Raw genomic sequence first — 21,456 nt, forward strand, 5'->3', positions numbered from 1 at the left:
TTTATTGTTTCAGGTCTTTGATCCATTTTGAATTAATTTTAGCACAAGGGGACAAGCTCTAGTCGAGTTTCATTCTTTTGCATGTGGCTTTCCAGTTTTCCCAGCATCATTTGTTGAAGAGGCTTTCTTTTCTCCATGTGTGTTGTTGGCCCCTTTATCAAAAATTATTTGACCATATATATGTGGTTTTATTTCTGGACTTTCTATTCTGTTCCATTGGTCTGAGTGTCTATTTTTCTGCCAATACCATGCTGTTTTGATTGTTGTGGCCCTATAGTTTGAAGTCAGGTATAGTTATGCCCCCAGCTTCATTCTTTTTCTTTAGGATTGCTTTGGCTACTGGAGGTTTTTTATAGTTCCATATAAATCTGATGATTTTTTGTTCCATTTCTTTAAAGAATGTCATAGGAATTTTGATGGGAATTGCATTAAATTTATAAATTGTTTTGGGTAATATGGACATTTTGATTATATTTACTCTTCCTATCCATGAACAAGGAATATTTTTCCATCTCATTGTATCTTTTTCGATTTCCCTTAACAATGCTTTGTAGTTTTCATTATATAGGTCCTTTACATTCTTTGTTATGTTTATTCCTAGGTATTTTATTTTTTTTTGTTGCAATCATGAAGGGGATTATTATTTTTTAGTTCGTTTTCTAATATTTTATTGTTGGCATATAGAAAGGCTATGGACTTTTGTATGTTAATTTTGTATCCTGTGACCTTATTGTATTGGTTTATTGTTTCTAGTAATTTTTTTGTAGAGTCTTTGGGGTTTTCGATGCATAGGATCATATCATCTGCAAAAAGTGATACCTTTACTTCTTCTTTTCCGATATGGATGCCTTTTATTTCTTTGTCTTGTCTGATTGCTCTGGCCAGAACTTCTAGCACCACGTTAAATAAGAGTGGAGAGAGTGGACAACCCTGTCTTGTTCCTGATTTAAGGTGGAAAGTCCTCAGTTTTATGCCATTTAATATGATGTTGGCTGATGGTTTATCATATATGGCCTTTATCATGTTGAGATATTTTCCTTCTATACCCATTTTGTTGAGAGTCTTAAACATAAAGTTGTGTTGTATTTTATTGAATGCCTTTTCTGCATCTATTGATAAGATAATGTGGTTTTTGTTCTTTGTTTTGTTGATATGGTGTATTATGTTAACCGTTTTACGTATGTTGAACCATCCTTGAGATTCTGGGATGAATCCCACTTGATCATGATGTATTATTTTTTTAATATGTTGTTGTATTCGATTTGCCAGTATTTTGTTTAGTATTTTAGCATTTGTATTCATTAGGGATATTGGTCTGTAGTTTTCATTTTTTGTGCAGTCCTTGCCAGGTTTTGGTATAAGGGTTATGTTGGCCTCATAAAATATGTTTGGAAGTATTGCTTCTTCAATTTTTTGGAAGATTTTGAGTAGAATAGGAACCAAGTCTTCTTTGAATGTTTGATAGAATTCACTAGTATAACCGTCTGGGCCTGGACTTTTATTTTTGGGGAGGTTTTTAATAGTTTTTTCTATTTCCTCCCTGCTAATTGGTCTGTTTAGGCTTTCTGCTTCTTCATGATTCAGTCTAGGAAGGTTATATTGTTCTAGAAATTTATCCATTTCTTCTAGATTGTTGAATTTGGTGGCATATAGTTTCTCATAATATTCTACAATAATTCTTAGTATATCTATTATGTCTGTGGTGATTTCTCCTCTTTCATTTTGGATTTTGTTTATATGAGTCCTTTCTATTTTCCTTGGTGAGTCTTGCCAAGGGTTTGTCAATTTTGTTGATCTTTTCAAAGAACCAGCTCCTTGTTTTATTAATTTTTTCTATAGTTTTTCTGTTCTCTATTTCATTTATTTCTGCTCTGATTTTTATTATTTCCTTTCTTTGGCTGGTTTTGGGTTGTCTTTGTTCTTCTTTTTCTAGTTCCTTAAGGTGTGAAGTTAAGTGGTTCACTTGGGCTCTCTCTTGTTTGTTCATATATGCCTGAAGTGATATGAACTTTCCTCTTATCACTGCTTTTGCTGCATCCCATAGATTCTGATATGTCGTATTGCCATTTTCATTTGTCTGTATATATCTTTTGATCTCTGCATTTATTTCTTATTTGACCCATTCATTTTTTAAAAGTATGTTGTTTAGTTTCCACATTTTTGTGGGTTTTTCCCCCTCTTTTTTGCAGTTGAATTCTAGTTTCAAGGCTTTATGATCAGAAAATATGCTTGGTACAATTTTAATTTTTCTGAATTTGCTGATGTTATTTTTGTGGCACAACATATGGTCAATTTTTGAGAATGTTCCATGTACACTAGAGAAAAATGTATACTCTGTCGCTTTGGGAAGAAGTGTCTTGTAGATATCTATCGTATCCAGGTGCTCTAGTGTTTTGTTTAAGGCCAATATATCTTTATTGATTCTCTGTTTTGATGACTGATCTGGAGCCGTCAGCGGTGTATTGAGGTCTCCAAGTATGACTGTATTTTTGTCAGTTTTTATTTTAAGGTCAATAAGTAGCTGTCTTATATATTTTGGTGCTCCTTGGTTTGGTGCATATATATTAAGGATTCTTATGTCTTCTTGATTCAGTGTCCCCTTAATCATTATGAAATGACCATTTTTGTCTCTGAGTACTTTTTCTGTCTTGTAGTCAGCATTATTAGATATGAGTATTCGTACATCTGCTTTTTTTTGGATGTTATTTGCTTGGAGTATTGTTTTCCAGCCTTTCCCTTTGAATTTGTTTCTATCCTTGTTGCTTAGATGTGTTTCTTGTAGGCAGCATACAGTTGGATTTTCTTTTTTAATCCATTCTGCTACTCTGTGTCATTTTTTTGGTGAGTTTAATCCATTTACATTTAGTGTAATTATTGACACTTGTGGGTTCCCTATTGCCATTTTATAAATTGCTTTCTGTTAGTTTTGTATCTTGTGTAATTCTTGTCTTTTGTTTTTCTATCATTTGTTTTTGTTTGTTTGTATTCCATACTTCTTTCCTCTGTTGCAACTTTTTTAAGTCATGTGCTTCTGTGGTGGTTTTTTCAAGGGTGGTTATCATTCAGTAATGAAAAGGGTACCTACCATATTCATTGTAGTACCCTATCTTATGAGTGCTTTTGCACTTCATCATCTTTTGCTACTGTTAATCTCCATCCTCTCCCCCTTTTTTTTGCTCTTGGTGTCACAGTTTAAAATTGGTTTTATTGTGTTCTTGGTGGAGCTTTTACTTGTGGTTTTGATTTGTTTTGTTCTTTGAATCTGGTTGGAAAACCTCCTTTAGTATTTCCTGAAGTGGGGGTTTTCTGATGATAAATTCCCTCTTCTTTTTTGTATTTGTGAATTTTTTATTTCTCCTTCGTACTTGAAGGATAGCTTTGATGGGTATAGTATTCTTGGCTGAAAATTTCTCTCTTTCAGGGCTTTAAATATTGGGGTCCACTCTCTTCTAGCTTGTAGAGTTTCTGCTGAAAAATCTTATGATAATCTAATAGGCCTTTCGAAGATGCAGTTTAAATCAGTCGTCCATGGGCACTTGGCCAGCACGTGAAGGAGGCAGGCTTAAAACTCAGGCAATCTGATTCTAGAGTCCTCCCTTTTAGCCATTTCTCTACACATGCCCTCATACTTGTGAGAGCAGAAAAGGCTATTGTTGAACACTAATTAGGTGCAATGTTCTTGCTCTGATGCAGTTTACAGGTCTGGGATCCCCTCCCCCACCTTTACCTCACACTGGGTCTAACACTGACATGCTGAGGTAGAATCAAGAGTATTTACAGCAGAATTTACACATGTCTTCTCTGTAACTACCACCACGGGTATTATAATGATCCCATGGCCTATTAATCTTTTTCTTTCTTTCTTTCTTTCTTTCTTTCTTTCTTTCTTTCTTTCTTTTTTTTTGCCAGTTAACCAGTTAATCCTTTTTTTTTGTCAATCATTTTAAAAGACATTTTCTTCAGGGAATAAGCATTACACTGAGATGTGCATTAACACAACAACAAAAAAACATGTTTAGCATCTGTAATTTTTTTTTTTGACTGTGAAGTTCTTAGACCAATCAGCACAGCTTTCCTATCCTCAAATTTTTCAGCTGACAAGATATCTGTGGTTTAGGGACTAGGCAGAGAACTAACTGACCAACTTCTTGAGTTAATAAAATGAGATATGTGGGGGTAGGGGCCAAAGTGACTGTCCTATTTTGTCCATTGGTGCCACCTATATAAAGAAGGCTTGTGCCTGACCAGGTGGTGGCACAGTGGATAGAGCATCAGACTGGGATGTGGAAGACCCAGGTTTGAGACCCCGAGGTCGCCAGCTTGAGTGCGGGCTCATCTGGTTTGAGAAAAAGCTCACCAGCTTGGACCCAAAGTCGCTGGCTCGAGCAAGGGGTTACTCGGTCGGCTGAAGGCCCATGGTCAAGGCTCATATGAGAAAGCAATCAATGAACAAATAAGGTGTCACAATGAAAAACTGATGATTGATGCTTCTCATCTCTCTCCATTCCTGTCTGTCTGTCCCTATCTATTTCTCTCTCTGACTCTCTCTGTCTTTGTAAAAAGAAAAAAGAAGGCTTGAGTAAAATATGCCCAATAAAACTTAATTTAGATACTATTTTTCTTCTGAAAAATTAAAATAGCTTTATTTTTATTTTATTTTTATTTTATTTATTTTTTGAGAGAGGCAAGGAAAGAGTGCCCCTCTTTTACTCCCTGCTTTTATATCTGTGAGTGCTTCAGCTCCAAAGGGACTCCTGGGATGCCTTATTCTTCATGAGCTTATTACAAATAATGATGTGGCATTAACATTCAGGTCACACGTGAAGCAAATTAAAGAAGATTACTAATTAAAAATAAAACAAAGATCTACATGGCATAGCTGGTTGCATAGTAGATATAAATGGGCCATGAAAGCATTGAGTCAGGGCAGAGTTGTTTAGTTAGCAACTAAAGGGGTGCTAGAGGGGTGGCATTATATTCATGGGGGACAGGATTTATGTGGTAAAGAGAATAGCTACACAACACATTTCTAAGTGTTATTATAAGCCAGATACTGTACATATATTATTTTAAATCCATACGACCACTCTGAAAGATGGATGTACAAAGAGGATAATGAGACCCAGGCTGGTGAAAAGTGTACTCTAAGTCACTGAGCTAAGAAGCTGTTGGACTAGGTTTTGGTGCCAGGTTTTCCCTGCTCCTTTTCACTAAGAACCAGCACAAGATGTCACACATGGAAGAGGGACTGCAGTGGCTAAAAGGAAAAATAGAGGTCTATAGATCTCTTTTATATTTGTTTCACAGAGGAGCAAATGAAAGTCTTTGAAAATGGAATGTCTGAAATCAGAATTATAAGAGTACTTTTGGATTAATGAAAAGAAGCAATCTTTGCTTATCCAAATTTATCCCTGATCAGTAAAGTACAATTTCTATGCCATGAACTGTGTAAAATGTTTTAGGGGGTGGTCATTTACAAAGGTCATTAGCTGGATTTATTAAGCTAAGGACAAAGGTCTCAAATCAAATTATTATTTGTTAAATATTGTGAGCTCTCTCACCCATGGGGTCCAAGGAGAAAAGAATAGCTAACTGTACACAGCATATATTTTTATGTGTTTAAAAATACAGATCTCAACTTCTCTGCATCCATGGAGATCAGGTTTTCTAAAACATAAATTAAATAACTATAAAATGTCATAAAATATGACTAGATTAGAAGGTAGATATATTTTATCAATTGAACTTACTGTCAAAAATTTCAGATCTCGCCCTGGCTGGTTGGCTCAGTGGTAGAGCGTCGGCCTGGCATGCAGGACTCCTGGGTTTGATTCCCGGCCAGGGCACACAGGAGAAGCACCCATCTGCTTCTCCACCCCTCCCCCTCTCCTTCCTCTCTGTCTCTCTCTTCTTCTCCCGCAGCCGAGGCTCCATTGGAGCAGGGTTGGCCCGGGCACTGAGGATGGCTCCATGGCCTCTGCTTCAGGCACTAAGGTGGCTCTGGTCACAGCAGAGCAATGCCCCAGATGGGCAGAGCATTGCCCCTTGGTGGGCATGCCAGGTGGATCCCGGTCGGGCGCATGCGGGAGTCTGTCTGACTGCCTTCCTATTTCCAACTTCGGAAAAATACACACACAAAAAAAATTAGATCTCTAACTTCTCAAATTGAATTCACTGGGATTCTTTTCTCATTTTTTTCCCCCTGACTGGAATTACATTTTTTTCTCCACTGACTATAATATATCTTGGTTTAACTTCTGATGGCTACAATAGTTGTTATAATTGATGTCTCCATTCTGCAGTTCTTTTTGACAAACTTAAATTAAATGAAATAAAAAATATATTTGACAGTTTCTAAACCTAAACACATTAATAAGCTGCATTCTTCCATAGGACACAAAGTGAGTTACTGACAGAATGGGGCTATAATTGTGGTAGGAGATGTGTAGAAAATCTGTCATAAATTTGCCTCCACAGACAACTAGTTCTGTATGTAATTTGTCAAAAAAAAAAAAAAAAGACTTAAGCCTGACTAGGAGGTGGTACAGACCATTGGCCTGGGATGCAGAGGACCCAGGTTTGAAACCCTGAGGTTGTTGGCTTGATTGAGCGTGGGCTCATCAACTTGAGCACAGGGTTGCTGGCTTGAGCCCAAAGGTCACTGGGCTTGAGTCCAAGGTCACCGGCTTCAGCAAGGGGTCACTGGGTTGGCTGTAGTCCCCCCTCCCATCAAGGCACATATGAGAAAGCAACCAATGAACAACTAAGGTGTCACAACAAAGAATTGAAGCTTCTCATCTCTTCCTTCCTGTTTGCCTGACTCTGTCTTTATCACACACACACACACAAAAAAGACTTAAATACCACTCTAAAGTAAAATTGAAAATTGTCATTTTAGGCAGCAGCCTTTATTTGGCTTATGCAATTCATTAATACATTTAGTTACCTGGAAGTACATTTTTCTGCTAAATTATGTTGAAAGCTCATTAGAAAGTTACATAATTTAAAATTTGACATTTCAAACCACTATTGAGTTTTAATAGTATAGTGGGAAACCAACTGATCCTTTCAAACTTTCAGACTAAAGGAATCATTTTTGAGCTTTGGTTGTTAAATTGTGTATGGGAAGGAGCAGCATGGGAACTATTTTGTGAGGAAAGATAGGCCTTGTCCACGGGACTTCGTTGGCTCATTTCTGTGGCAGAGGTGTGGTGGATCCTCATAATGGGCATGAGTCCTGGTTAGGCATTTTGATTTTCACAAGATAACTACCTTGCTATCTTTTTCTCAGCTGCTTGTCTAATCCTATTGAACTATCACTGCACACTCTTGAATATTAAATCTCAAAGCACTGCCATGGGGCCACCAGCCCATTGATTCTCCTGGTATTCTGAATTCTAATCAAAATCAAGCCAAATCACAAGAGATCACATGGTGTTGGCCCTTGTGGAATTACACTTCCTTGGAGACTGTGTTCTTGTGTCTCATTGGGATTTTAAACTGCTGTGAGTTGATCACTGTTGAATTTATAGCTTAGAAGCAAAGCTTCTCTTTTTCATTTTGCATAAAACCTTTTTTTCTACTCTGGCTTTGGTGGGTAACAATGTCAATGGCAGAAACCAGGGTGTTTTGCCTTATGATCTCTTTGTCTGCTAATTGGGACATGCCTGTGACTGGTAATTTACAACGGGTAGGTTTATGACAATGGGATGTTTATGGATGTTATGTTCATCACTCTCTACTCAAAGATCTTTCCTCCTGGGTGTTGCTTAACTTCCTAAGTATCTCCTTCCACAACTCTCTTCCTGGATTGCTTCCACAGCCCCCATTGCTTAGTGCCATCATCCTCTCCCACAGGACAACCATCTTTCATTTAGGATTAAAGAATTCTGGTCAGAGGTCCTTCTTTCTCAGGTTTTTCCTGAATCATAACAGTCTCTTTCTATCCATTCTAGCTCCTACTGACTTCTCAAGAGGGAAAGCGGAACACTGGTTGCAGGTCAGGAGAGATGGAGGAAGTGTTAGGATGCTTCAACTCCATTAAAGTATCTAAAGTCAAGCACATTTCACCATCAATCATTTTTTTGCTAGCAGCATGGTTAAGTAAGCTGGACCTCGGTGCAGGCGTCGGGGCTTGCCCATGGTGCTCTTGATGTGTAAAGAGCTGATGTTCTGCCAGTTCTTTTTGAACAATGACACCAGGAAATTGACAGCTAGGTGAATGTTGTACACATGCTCATCATTTGTCATCTTCATGGGACCAAAAGCCAGTGCCAGACACAGCAACTTCTTCATCTGGAACTTGGTCGTGGATTTCACTTTATTGACTTTGGCCAGCATGTTTCCATTGTGGGTCAGCAAAGAAAGAAACTTACCAACCTTACTCAGGCCTGGGCTTAGGATTTGTGAAATCTGCTTGATCAGAGATTCTGAAGCCCAAAAGACATCATACTTTTTGGCTAGCTTCTTGACAAATTTCTCATTCCTGTTAAGTTTCTTCATCACCTGTATGTCCATGAGGGGGATATCACAGACTTGGCCTTGTTATAGTGCTGCTGGTCCCCCAGAACACATTCAGAAAATTTGGGGCAGGGTCTGGATTTAAGCCTGATGGTGCCCAAGAAGTGTTTATCTTTCTGAAGTTCATAGTTCTTCAATCTGATCTGGAGCTCCACCATCTCCAAAAACTTCTGGCACTTGCACTGGTTCCCATGCAGAACTTCCTGCACCACCTTTTAGAGGGTGTTGAAAGAGAGTTTGCTGCTCATGGTCCTTCATGTGGCAAAAACCGGAAAAGAGTTCATCATCAAATTTTGTGTGTGTGTGTGTGTGTGTGTGTGTGTGTGTATGTATGTGACAGAGACAGAGAGGGACAGATAGTGATAGATAGGCAGGAAGGGAGAAAGATGAGAAGCATCAATTCTTTGTTGAGGTACCTTAGTTGTTCATTGATTGCTTTCTCATAGGTGCCTTGACTAAGAAGCTACAGCAGACTGAGTGATCCCTTTCTCAAGCCAGTGACCTCAGGCTCAAGCTGGTGAACCTTGCTCAAACCAGATGAGCCGTGCTCAAACTGGCAACCTCGGGGTTTTGAACCTGGGTCTTCTGGGTCCCAGTACGATACTCCATCCACTGTGCCACTTCCTGGTCAGGCTCACCATCAATCTTAAATACTCACAAACTACTGATATGACTCCAATACATAATTCAAGCTGAGCCGAAGCAAGCCCAGTTCAGTCTAGGCTCACTTCCAGTCCAAAATAAAGTTTATAAAGTCATATCCCTTTTGTCCCAAATTTCAGCTCTTCATCTCTTGAAACTAGTTGTTCACATGCCTTGAGGTATTTCTCCAAGTAAACCTCCACAAGAAAAGTAATAAAACTTTATTAACAGATATAAAAGAGAATCCAAATAAATGAGACATAAATGTTTATGGGAAGGAAGATAATATCATAAAGATGCCAATTCTCTCCAACTTGAATTGTAGTTACAAATAAATTGAATCAAAATCATGGAACTTGTTGAGCTGATTTCACAATTTGCATGGAGGAGTAAAGGGTTCAAAAGAGCCAAGATACTTCTGAAGTACCAGATATCACAATTTAATGTGAAGCTGTGATTAAGACAATGGTGTATATATGAGGGAAAATAGTGGTAGATATTTACAGAGTATCAAAGTATAGCAAGTCCTTGAATAATGTTGTTTAGTTATAATGTTGATGAAATGCTACAGGAACTTAATTCTTTTTTTTTCCTTTTTGTATTTTTCTGAAGCTGGAAACTGGGAGGCAGTCAGACAGACTCCTACATGCGCCCGACCGGGATCCACCGGCATGCCCACCAGGGGGTGACGTTCTGCCCATCTGGGGCTTCACTCTGCTGCAACCAGAGCCATTCTAGTGCCTGAGGCAGAGGCCACAGAGCCATCCTCAGTGCCCGGGCAAACTTTGCTCCAATGGAGCCCTGGCTGCGGGAGGGGAAGAGAGAGACAGAGAGGAAGGAGAGGGAGAGAGGTGGAGAAGCAGATGGGTGCTTCTCCTGTGTGCCCTGGCCAGGAATCGAACCCAGGACTCCCGCACGCCAGGCTGACACTCTACCACTGAGCCAACCAGCCAGGGCCAGGAACTTAATTTTTGTTTAAATCAATTAGTCTATAATAAAATTTGTTTTGTTACATGTGGTTCACTTAAAGTCCCAGAACCTACTGACGACATTGAGTAAGGACTTTCTGTACCCCAACTGCTTATTAATTAGATAGCAATAAATTAAAAATAATTATTACATAATTTTATAGTAGAGAAATTAATGAGTTAACTTCAGGCCCTGGCTGGTGGGTCAGTGGATAGAGTGGTGGCCTGATGTATGGATGTCACTGGTTCAATTCTCAGTCAGGGCACACAGAAGAGACTACCTGCTTCCCCCCCTTCTATTACTTTTCCCTTCATGCAGCCAGTGGGTCAATTTGTTTGAGCATGACCTCAGGTGCTGAAGATAGCTTTGTTGGAGTGCATCAGCCTCAGGCACTAAAAATAGCTCAATACTGGAGCATCAGTCCCAGATGGGGTTGCCTGTTGGATCTCAGTCAGGGGGCATGCAGAAATCTGCCTCCCTGTTTCTCCTCCTCTCATCTAAAATAAAAAAGTTAAATTCACCAGTAATGGGACAAACAGGCATCATGTTCCTCCATATAGAATACACTAAGAAGGACAAAGTCAGTTCAGTGATATTTTGGCTCCCAAAAAGCATAATTTAAATCTAATTATGAGGAAACAACAAACAAATCCAAAATAAAAAACATTTTACAAAATAACTGGCCTGCACTTTTCAAAAGTGTTGCAATCATGAAAGACAAAAGACCAGGAACTGTTCCAGATTGAAGACTAAGGACAACCACATGCAACTACATGCAGCGTGTGATCCTGGGTGACACCCAGGACTTTGAAAGAAACTTTTGGGACAATTGGAAAAATTTGAACGGAGTGTGTGAATTTGATGGTAGTGCTATACCAATGCTATTCTCTTGATTATGATGGTTGTTTTTGACTATTTGGAGCCTATCTTTTTTTTTACCTAAAAGAATATAGTATTTTATTCATAATTGCCCCCAAATGCAAACAACTCAAGTGTTCATCATGGAGTCTATTTTTGTTTTTAGAAAATCCACACTTAAGTACTGTTAAATAATGGGATGTCATGCTTGAAACGTACTCTATTAAATGGTTCAGAGGAAAAAAATTACACACGCATACAAACACGCAGTAAAAGAGAAAGAAAGAGAGAAAGACTAAGAGAATGAGAATCTTAAAGAAAATGTGATAAAACATTAATAGCTATAAAGTGGGTGAAAGAGATATACATAAAAATGCTTTGTATTTTTCTCTAAACTTTTCTATAAGTTTAAATTATTTTGAAGTAAAGAGTTAAAAGAATATATTGGGAATTCTTCCAAACAATAAGAAAAGCATAAATGACACAAAATAAGAATGAGGTGAAAAATGAACAAATATTTCCCACAAGAAGCCTTTTTTTTTATTCATCGGATTTCTAAAATCTAAGGGTTCAGCCTTATCTAGGATATCTATTACACAGAAATGGCTTGTAATTTATTATGTTGAACAAAATAGGAAATTTTATACACTATACTCTTAGCTCCACGAGGACGAAAAATTTTCTCTCTTGGGCTTACTATATTTTATCTCAAGGATCTATAATAGTGCTTGGCACATAGAAGAAATAAATAAATAATATTTACCAATAATTAATATTGAATGAATGAAAACTCTATTTGCCAATGTTAAAAGGTAACATGGAATGTCCAGTGGGTGGAGCCCCTGTTTCATTTTGTTCATAGTGTACACAAATTAAGGATTGAAAACTTTTTAGATGAGTGCTTCCATATCTTTGGGTGAATTTTGGGTGATTCTGTGGGAACTCTGTAATAAGCTTAGTTTTTTTTTTTTTTTGAAGTATTAATTGCTACCAAGCTTCAACTCTTTTAGTGTTTAATAGCTTTCTAACAGAAAATTTAAATCATTTGGTTCTGGAATTAATGTCAAGTGGAAAGTTTATTCCTCTCTACCAAATTCAACTAGATTGTTAAATTTTGTTGCATTTATTTCTGTGTAAAAAAACTGAGACTGTTAAAGAGTGGTAAATGTCTGTTTAAAAGAGAATGAGAGGTTAAAATGTGGTAAAGAATGTAACATGAATGCTGACTATGCTGACGCCTTCTAAAGGACAAGAAAATGAAAGCAATTTTCCCTGTCACTTATTTAAAAAGGCCTGGCATTCATGTAAATAATGCATAGTTGAATGAAATTAATGGATATATTTAGTTTTCTTTCTTGAGTCAGTTAACTGGACGTTCATTATCATGTGGCCCATCTCCCCTCCCACTTTGGAAACCTTCCATTGAGCTCTCTAGAACTCAGGATTTGTCACATGTAAAATTCATAGGGCCTGCACTTCTCTGAATATTCATTTTAGGTTTTTGCTCAAAAAAACCCTGGCTCTTGGTGGGGACCTTGGTGGGGACCTCCCTGCTGCTCTCTCATGCTGCCTCCTCTCTCACCTCTGGGCTCACGGGGGCCGGAGGTCCTTCCGGCTCCTCATTGCGGTCTCCACCGCTCTCCTTTCTACCTCCAGAAACTTGGACTTTGAAATCCTTACTTTAGACTCTTCCACAACCCCTGCTGGCTGCAGTCATCTGCTTCCTGCCCCTTCTCTTAATTTCTTTAATAATTTTAGCTTCTGGTTCACTGCCATTTTCCTCTTAAAATTTCTGTGATAATATCCTCTCAACACCTTGTGCTCTTGGTTTCCTAGCCTCCTTTTCTCCAGGGATCTTATCCCTTTCCTTAGCTCAGTCATTCTCTCTCATGGTCATGCCCTTGCCCTTGTGTTTCCCAAAACAACATTAACCTCATTCAAGCACTCACTTTGCTACCACCACATCCTGTCTATTTAACTTGTTCCCTCTGGTGCCTTCACTCATGTTTCCAGCTCACCAGACCTTCAATTCATAGATTTGACCACACTTTCACCTCTCACTCTCCGTCATTTTACAGCGTTGTCCGGCCTGCATTCCATACTTTGCATTCTAGTAACCCCCTTGTCAACTCCTGGATGTTCTTGCTTCATCCTTCATTACGAGTATTTGGAAAATCCCAATTCTAGTTAATTTCTCTGCTTACTCCATGCCTGCCTCCTTGAAGCTGAACATGACTGGATAAAAACCCACAACCATGACTGTGGAGCTCAAGTGAAATTTATCTCTATGAACCTCATGTGGATACATCCTGCTGCCTGGCCATGTACTTTATCTCCCTAGTCCAGTCCTTCTCCCACTTTTCTGGACTATTATTCATCAAGTTTCAAAGTGTGCACTTAAAATATTAAACAGATTAGAGCAGACTAGAACTTAATAGAGTTCATAGCATATAATAAAGATAAATATTATTTCATGAAATTCTTGTTTCAGTTTATATTTATACATTTATATATTCATGTGTGCTGGGTTAGGATGTAAGATGTATTTTGTGCTAAAAAATAAAGAAATTTTATTTTACATCTTAAACAATTGCTTACATCTTCTCTTCACTCTTTAAATTTTTATCACCATCTTCATCTCCTCACTGTTATATGATGACATTTTACTAAGAAATTAGGGGGAGTTAGAAGAGAACTTGTTCACCTGCCAATCTGCCTGTAATCATATTCGCCTCTCCTTCCTGTTGCTGTTTGTATCACTCCCTATTTAAGCCCAGCCCCTCTACTTCTCAAAGACATTGCTTGTTATTTAGAATTTGTCAGAACTTTAGTCAGGTTCTTTCTACTTCATCATTAATTTCTTTCTCTCTGCTAGATAATTCTTAATAATATGGAGCATTCTACAGTAGGTCCCATCCTAAAAAGATATATCAAAATCAAAAGAAGCCTTTGGTGATTCTCTTCTAGCCCCTGTGTCATTTCTGTGCTCCTTTTCACAGCAAAACTCCTTTAAAGAGTTGTCTACACACCCTTTCCTGGAGGTCTCTCCTCCCATCGTCATTTGTCCCCATTCTGATGAGGCTTTACTCTCACTATTCTGCTAAAACCTGTTATAAGGTTATTAGTGACCTCTTTCTTAAACCCAGTGAATTTTCCTGAGAGAGATCTTCTTTGAAACACTTTTCACAGTTAACTTTCAAGGACACCGCGTGCTGCATTCCTGGTTTCTCCTACACTTCCCCTCCTACTTCATATGTCATGCCTTGGGGGTGTTAGAGTTGCCCTTGTTGGAGTTGGAGTGCCCAAGGTTTCACTGTTTGGACCTCTTCTCTTGTTTATTTATACTTAACCTTTGGAGATTTCGTCTGTCTCATGGCTTTAAATGACAGGTATATACTGATAATTTCCAAGTTTAAAGAAAACAGGCCTGCCTGACCAAGTGGTGGTGCATAGACAGAGCGATGTATACTGGGATGCAGAGGACCCAGGTTTGAAATCCGAGGTCGCTAGCTTGAGTGTGGGCTCATCCAGCTTGAGTGCAGGGTCTCTGGCTTGAGCGTGGGATCATAGACATGGCCCCATGGTTGCTAGTTTAAGCCCAAAGGTCACTGGCTTGAGCAAGGGGTCACTCGCTCTGCTGTAGCCCTCCCCAGTCGAGAAACATATGAGAAAAAAGTCAATGAACAACTAAGGTGTTGCAATGAAAAGTTGACGATTCTCATCTCTCTCCCTTCCTGTCTGTCTCTATCTGTCCCTCTCTCTGACTCTCTGTCTCTGTCAAAAAAAAAAAAAAATACAAGCCTTTTCTCTGAAACTTGAACTCATATATTCAATGGCCTCCTCAACCTCTCCACATGGGTGCTTAATCGACATCTCAGATTAAAACTGGTTGCCCACTATGCTCCTCCCACATTCATGAACAGAAACTGTGCACTTCCAGTTGTTCCAGGCAAAAACCTTAGTGTCAGACTTGACTCCTCTGTTTCTTTTATACATAATGTACTTCCAATTGATACCACCAAATCCCATTGGCTCCACCTTCAAAATATAACCTGAACTCAAGCACCTTTCACCACCTCCACAGCTTCCACCCTGGAGAAGCCTCTCTGTGTGGAAGGTATTGGGGATACAAATATGAAAAGAGCATGCTTGATTGAACTCATCTGATTAATAATTACAATACAGCAAATTAGTGTTATAATAAAGGAATAATCACTGTGGGGTGAGACATGGGGTTGGGAAAAGGTTTCTTTTCTTTCTTTTTTTTTTTTTTTTGTATTTTTTTGAAGTTGGAAACGGGGAGGCAGTCAGACAGACTCCCGCATGCGCCCGACTGGGATCCACCAGGCATGCCCACCAGGGGGCGATGCTCTGCCCATCTGGGGTGTCGCTCTGTTGCAACCAGAGCCATTCTAGCACCTGAGGCAGAGGCCATAGACCCAAACCCAGCGCCCCGTCCAACTTTGCTCCAATGGAGCCTTGGCTGCGGGAGGGGAAGAGAGAGACAGAGAGGAAGGAGAGGGGGAGGGGTGGAGAAGCAAATGGACGCTTCTCCTGTGTGCCCTGGCCGGGAATCGAACCTGGGACTCCTGCATGCCAGGCCGACGCTCTACCACTGAGCCAATTGGCCAGGGCCGGGAAAAGGTTTCTAAGTAAACTGGCATTTGAACAGGATCTTGAAGGATGAGTAGAAGTTGGCCAAGTGAATATAAGTGGAAGAGAGTTTCAAGAAGAGAGGGTTGAGCATGGAGATGTGCTGTGATCTGGGTATAGTAAGGGATAGGAGAAAGGTGAAAACATTTCCCTGTTGGTGCCATGGCCTAAATGATAATGGTGGAGCGTTTGAAAGAGAACCAGGGGGCAGATTTTTTTTTTTTTTAGAAACAAATTTAACAGGATGACATTCATGAACAAGAGTACATAGATTTCAGGTAAACATCTCCACATCATTTGAACAGTCGATTATGTTGTATACCCATCACCCAAAGTCAAATAATTTTTCATCACCTTATATTTGTCCCTCTTTATACCTTTTCCCCAGGCTCCTCTCCTATCCCCGTCCCACACTCCTTTCCCCTTGGTAACTTCTGCACTCTTATCTATGTTCATGAATCTCAGTTTTGTATCCCACCTATATGTGAAATTATGCAATTTTTAGCTTTTTCTGATTTACTTATTTCACTCAATATAATGTTCTCAAGGTCCATCTATGTTGTCATAAACAATACTGTGTCATTATTTCTTATGGCTGAGTAGAGTTCTGTTCTATATATGAACCACATCTTTGTCTAATTTTCTATCAAGGGACACTTTGGTTGTCTCCATTTCTTGGCCACTGTGAAAAATCCTGCGATGAATATGGGGTGCATGTATCTTTATGTACCAATGTTTTTGAGTTTTGAAGGTAGATAACCAGTAGAAAGATTTCTGGGTCATATGGTAGTTTTATTCTTAATTTTTTGAGGAACCACCATATTTTCTTCCATAGTGCTTGCACTAATTTACATTCCCACCAGCAGTGAATGAGGGTTCCTTTTTCTCCACAGCCTCTTCAACACTTAAACCTGTCTTGTTGATAATAGCCAATTTAACAGGTGTTAGATGATATTTCATTGTAGTTTTGATTTATCTATCTCGAATAGCTAGTGAAGAAGAGTATTTTTTCATATAACTGTTGGCCATTTATATTTCTTTTTTTGAGAAGTGTCTGTTCGTGTCCTCTCCCCATTTTTTAATTGGATTACTTGTTTGTTGCTGAGCTTTGTGAGTTCTAAATATATTTTGAGTATCAGAGCTGTTGTTTGCAAATATCATCTCTCATTTTGTTGGCTGTCTATTTTTTTTAAAGGTGTTTATTTTTTTTAATTTTTATTTATTTATTCATTCATTTTAGGGGAGAGAGAGAGAAAGAGAGAGAGAGAGAGAGAGAGAGAGAGAAGGGGGAGGAGCAGGAAGCATCAACTCCCATATGTGCCTTGACCAGGCAAGCCAGGGTTTTGAACCGGCAACCTCAGTGTTTCCAGGTTGACGCTTTATCCACTGCGCCACCACAGATCAGGCTATTTTTTTTTAACAGAGACAGAGAAATTGCTGGATAGGGACAGACAGACAGAAATGGAGAGAGATGAGAAGCATCAATCATCAGTTTTTCATTGCGTGTTGCAACACCTTAGTTGTTTATTGATTGCTTTCTCATATGTGCCTTGACAGCAGACTGAGTAACCCCTTGCTCAAGCCAGCGACCTTGGATTCAAGCTGGTGAGCTTTGCTCAAACCAGATGAGCTCGCGCTCAAGCTGGCGACCTCGGGGTCTCGAACCTGGGTCCTCCGCATCCCAGTCTGACGCTCTATCCACTGCACCACTGCCTGGTCAGGCAGCTATCTGTTTTGATGTCAGTTTCTTTTGCTGCGCAGAAACTTTTTAGTTTGATATAGTCCCATTCATTTATTTTTGCCTTTATTACCCTGGCTTTTGGGGTTAAATTCATAAATTGTTCTCTAAGGCCAAGGTCCATAAGTTTAGTACCTGTTTTCTCCTATGTAATTTATTGTTTCAGATCTTATATATAGGTCTTTGATCCATTTTGAATTAATTTTTGTTCAGGTGGACAAACTGTAGTCAAGTTTCATTCTTCTGCTTGTAGCTTTTCAATTTTCCCACACCATTTATTGAAGAGGTTTTCTTTTTTCCATTGTGTGTTTTTGGCTCCTTTGTCTCAGTTCACTTCTATTGGTCTGTGTGTTTATTTTGTTTGCCAATATCATGCTGTTTTGATTACTGTGTGTCTGCAGTATCATTTATTGTAATACATCTGGCTTTGTTCTTTTTTCTTAGGATTGTTTTGGGTATTTGGGGTTTTTATGGTTCCATATAAACCTAGTTATTTTTTGTTCCATTTCTTTAAAAAATGACATTGAAATTTTTAAAATTAATTTTAATAGGGTGACATTGATAAATCAGGGTACATATGTTCAGAGAAAACATATCCAGGTTATTTTGACATTTGATTATGCTGCATTTTCATCACCCCAAGTCCAATTGTCCTCTGTCAACTTCTAACTGGTTTTCCTTGTGCCCCTCCACTCCCCCAACCCCTTCCCTCTCCTCCCCCACCCCTTAACCCCCACACTCTTGTCCATGTCTCTGAGTCTCATTTTTATGTCCCACCTATGTATGCAATCATATAGTTCTTAGTTTTTTCTTATTTACTTATTTCGCTCAGTATAATGTTATCAAGGTCCATCTATGTTGTTGTAAATGATCTGATGTCATCATTTCTTATGGCTGAGTAATATTCCATAGTATATATGTACCAAAGCCTTTTAATCCACTTGTCCACTGATGGACACTTGGGCTGTTTCCAGATCTTTGCTATTGTGAACAGTGCTGCCATAAACATGGGGGTGCATTTCTTCTTTTCAAACAGTGCTATGGTGTTCTTGGGGTATATTCCTAAAAGTGGTATAGCTGGATCAAAAAGCAGTTTGATTTTTCATTTCTTGAGGAATCTCCATACTGTTTTCCACAGTGGCTGCACCAGTCTGCATTCCCACCAGCAGTGCAGGAGGGTCCCCTTTTCTCTACATCCTCGCCAGCACTTATTCTGTGTTGTTTTGTTGATGAGCACCATTCTGACTGGTGTGAGGTGATATCTCATTATGGTTTTAATTTGCATTTCTCTAATGATTATGGATGTTGAGCATTTTTTCATATGCCTATTGGCCATCTGTATGTCCTCTTTGGAGAAGTGTCTATTCATTTCTTTTTTTTTGCCCATTTTTTGATTGGATTGTTTGTCTTCCTGGTATTAAGTTTTACAAGTTCTTTATAAATTTTGGTTATTAACCCCTTATCAGACGTATTGTCAAATATATTCTCTCATTGTGTAGTTTGTCTTTTTATTCTGTTCTTATTGTCTTTAGCTGTGCAGAAGCTTTTTAGTTTGATATAGTCCCATTTGTTTATCCTATCTTTTATTTCTCTTGCCTGTGGAGATAAATCGGCAAATATATTGCTACGAGAGATGTCAGAGAGCTTACTGCCTATGTTTTCTTCTAAGATGCTTATGTTTCACAGCTTACATTAAAGTCTTTTATCCATTTTGAGTTGATTTCTGTGAATGGTGTAAGTTGGTGGTCTAGTTTCATTTTTTGCAGGTAGCTGTTCAATTTTCCCAACACCATTTATTGAAGAGGCTGTCTTTACTCCATTGTATGCTCTTGCCTCCTTTGTCAAATATCAGTTGTCTGTAGAGCTGTGGGTTTACTTCTGGGTTCTCTGCTCTGTTCCATTGATCTATGTGCTTGTTCTTATGCCAGTACCAGACTGTTTTGAGTACAATGGCTTTGTAGTATAACTTAATATCAGGAATTGTGATACCTCCCCCTTTATTCTTCTTTTTTAAGAATGCTGAGGCTATTCATATTCTTTTTTGGTTCCATATAAATTTTCGGAATATGTGATCTATATCTTTGAAGTATGTCATTGGTATTTTAATTTTACTTTTTGATTCAATTTGCTACTTTGTGTTTCTTTATTGGTGAGTTCAGTTCATTAGCATTTAGGGTAATTATTGACACTTGAGGATTTCCTATAGCCATTTTATGTGTTGTTTTTTGGTGGCTAAGTGTTTTGTTTGGCTCTTCTCTTTTATTTTTCTGCCAGTTGTTCTTGTTTAGTGATATTCCATATTCTTCCTCATGTTTCTTTTTTATTCCAGCTATGTGTTTTAGTAGTGGCATTCTTTTGGGTGGTTACTCTTAGGTTATTAAAAGAAAAATTGTCAAACTTAAATGAGTCTATTATCTTATGACTTCTTTTGCACTTAATTGTCCTTTACTACTGCTGATCTTTATCCTCTTTTCTTTTATGTTATTGTTGTTACAAATTATCCTTGTTTTTATTGCAATATTGTTGGAGCTTTTACTTGTAGTTTTGTTTTGTTTTGATATTTGTATCTGATCGAATAACCCCCTTTAGGATTTCCTACTGTGGGGGTTTTCTGGTGATAAATCCTCAGCTTCTTTATATCTGTAAAAGTTTTTATTTCTCCTTCATATTTTAAAGATAGCTTTGATGGATATAGTATTCTTAGCTGATAATTCCTCTCTTTCAGTATTGTGAATGCTTGGGTCCACTCTCTTCTGGCTTGCAGAGTGTGTGCTGAGAAATCTAATAATAACCGAATGGGTGTTCTTTAATATGTTATGTTTTTTTTCCCTATCTTCCTTGAAGATTCTTTCTTTGTGATTGATTTGTGACTATTTTATTATCATGTGCCTTGGACTAGGTATGTTTTGGTTGAGGTAACTTGGCATTCTGTTTCCTTCTTGCATTCAAGGCTCTAATTCTTTTGATGAGCTTAGAAAATTCTCATCAAGTATTTGTTTGAATAGGCTTTTTATTCCTTTCTCCCTCTCTTCTTCTTTTGCTAAACCCTTTCTTCTTATATTTCTTTCAGATGGAGTCAGATAATTCTTGTAGCGCTCTCCCAGTTTTTTTTTAATTCATAAGTATCTCTCTTCTTCTCTCTGTAGCATCTGTCATTGCCTGTCTTTGATGTTACTGATTCTCTCCATTATTTGGCCTGTTCTATTAACTAAACTTGCTAACTCACTTTTCAGTTCATGTATTGAGTTCTTCACTCTGTTTGGTTCCTTTTTAAAGTTTCAATCTCCTTGGTGAAATACTCTTTTTGTTCATTAATTTGTTTTTGAGCTCATTAAATTGCCTATCAGTGTTTTCTCTCATCTTGTTGAATACTTTTAGAACTTCAATTTTCAATTCTTTGTCATAACTTCAAGGTTTTCATGTAATTGATTTTTTCTGAAGATTTTAAAAATCTATCTAAACTATGACTCTGTTTTGTATATCCTTGATATTTTATTTCTTCTTCCTTCATGGTACTTGAGAGTGGTAATGTTAAGAAATCTAACAAGAAACAATCAGAAATAAAAAATAAAAATTAAAAAAATACAGTGAAAAAATAAATATTCTAAAAATAATATGTGAAAATAAACTACAGAAAATAAAGAGTAATAACCAAGAAGAAAAATAAGAGAAAAAGATGAAATAAAAAACAAAGCAAAGAAAAATTAAAGTAAAAAATATAAAAATTTGTGCTTGCTTTGGCAGCACATATACTAACATTGGAATGATACAGAGAAGATTAGCATGGCCCCTGCACAAGGATGACATGCAAATTCATGAAGCATTCCATATTTTTACAACTAAGTAGATAGCAAGTATAAAAGAGGACATTGAAATAATAAAAAAGAATCAGTCAGAAATTATAAATACAATATCAGAAATGAAGACAACAATGGAAGGAATTAAAAGCAGAATGGATGAAGCTGAGGATCAAATCAGCGAGTTAGAAAACAAGATAACTGAAGGCACAAAAGTAGAGCAGCAAAAAGAGAAGAGACTCAAAAAGTCTGAGGAAACTCTGAGAGCTCTGTGACAAA

The 21,456-nt window shown here is 38.0% G+C and overlaps 1 non-coding gene and 1 pseudogene across 1 annotated transcript; one reads left to right on the forward strand and one right to left on the reverse strand.

Moving 5' to 3' along the window:
• Positions 1 to 8,076: 8,076 nt before the first annotated feature.
• LOC136322359 (large ribosomal subunit protein uL1 pseudogene) lies at positions 8,077 to 8,768 on the reverse strand (annotated as a pseudogene).
• A 12,340-nt stretch (positions 8,769 to 21,108) lies between these two features.
• On the forward strand, positions 21,109 to 21,215 carry LOC136327858 (U6 spliceosomal RNA). Its single transcript, XR_010729919.1, has one exon. It is a non-coding gene; the product is annotated as a U6 spliceosomal RNA (small nuclear RNA).
• Positions 21,216 to 21,456: the final 241 nt, after the last annotated feature.

This window comes from Saccopteryx bilineata, chromosome 2, assembly GCF_036850765.1.
Source record: "Saccopteryx bilineata isolate mSacBil1 chromosome 2, mSacBil1_pri_phased_curated, whole genome shotgun sequence".
NCBI classification, from domain to species: domain Eukaryota; kingdom Metazoa; phylum Chordata; class Mammalia; order Chiroptera; family Emballonuridae; genus Saccopteryx; species Saccopteryx bilineata.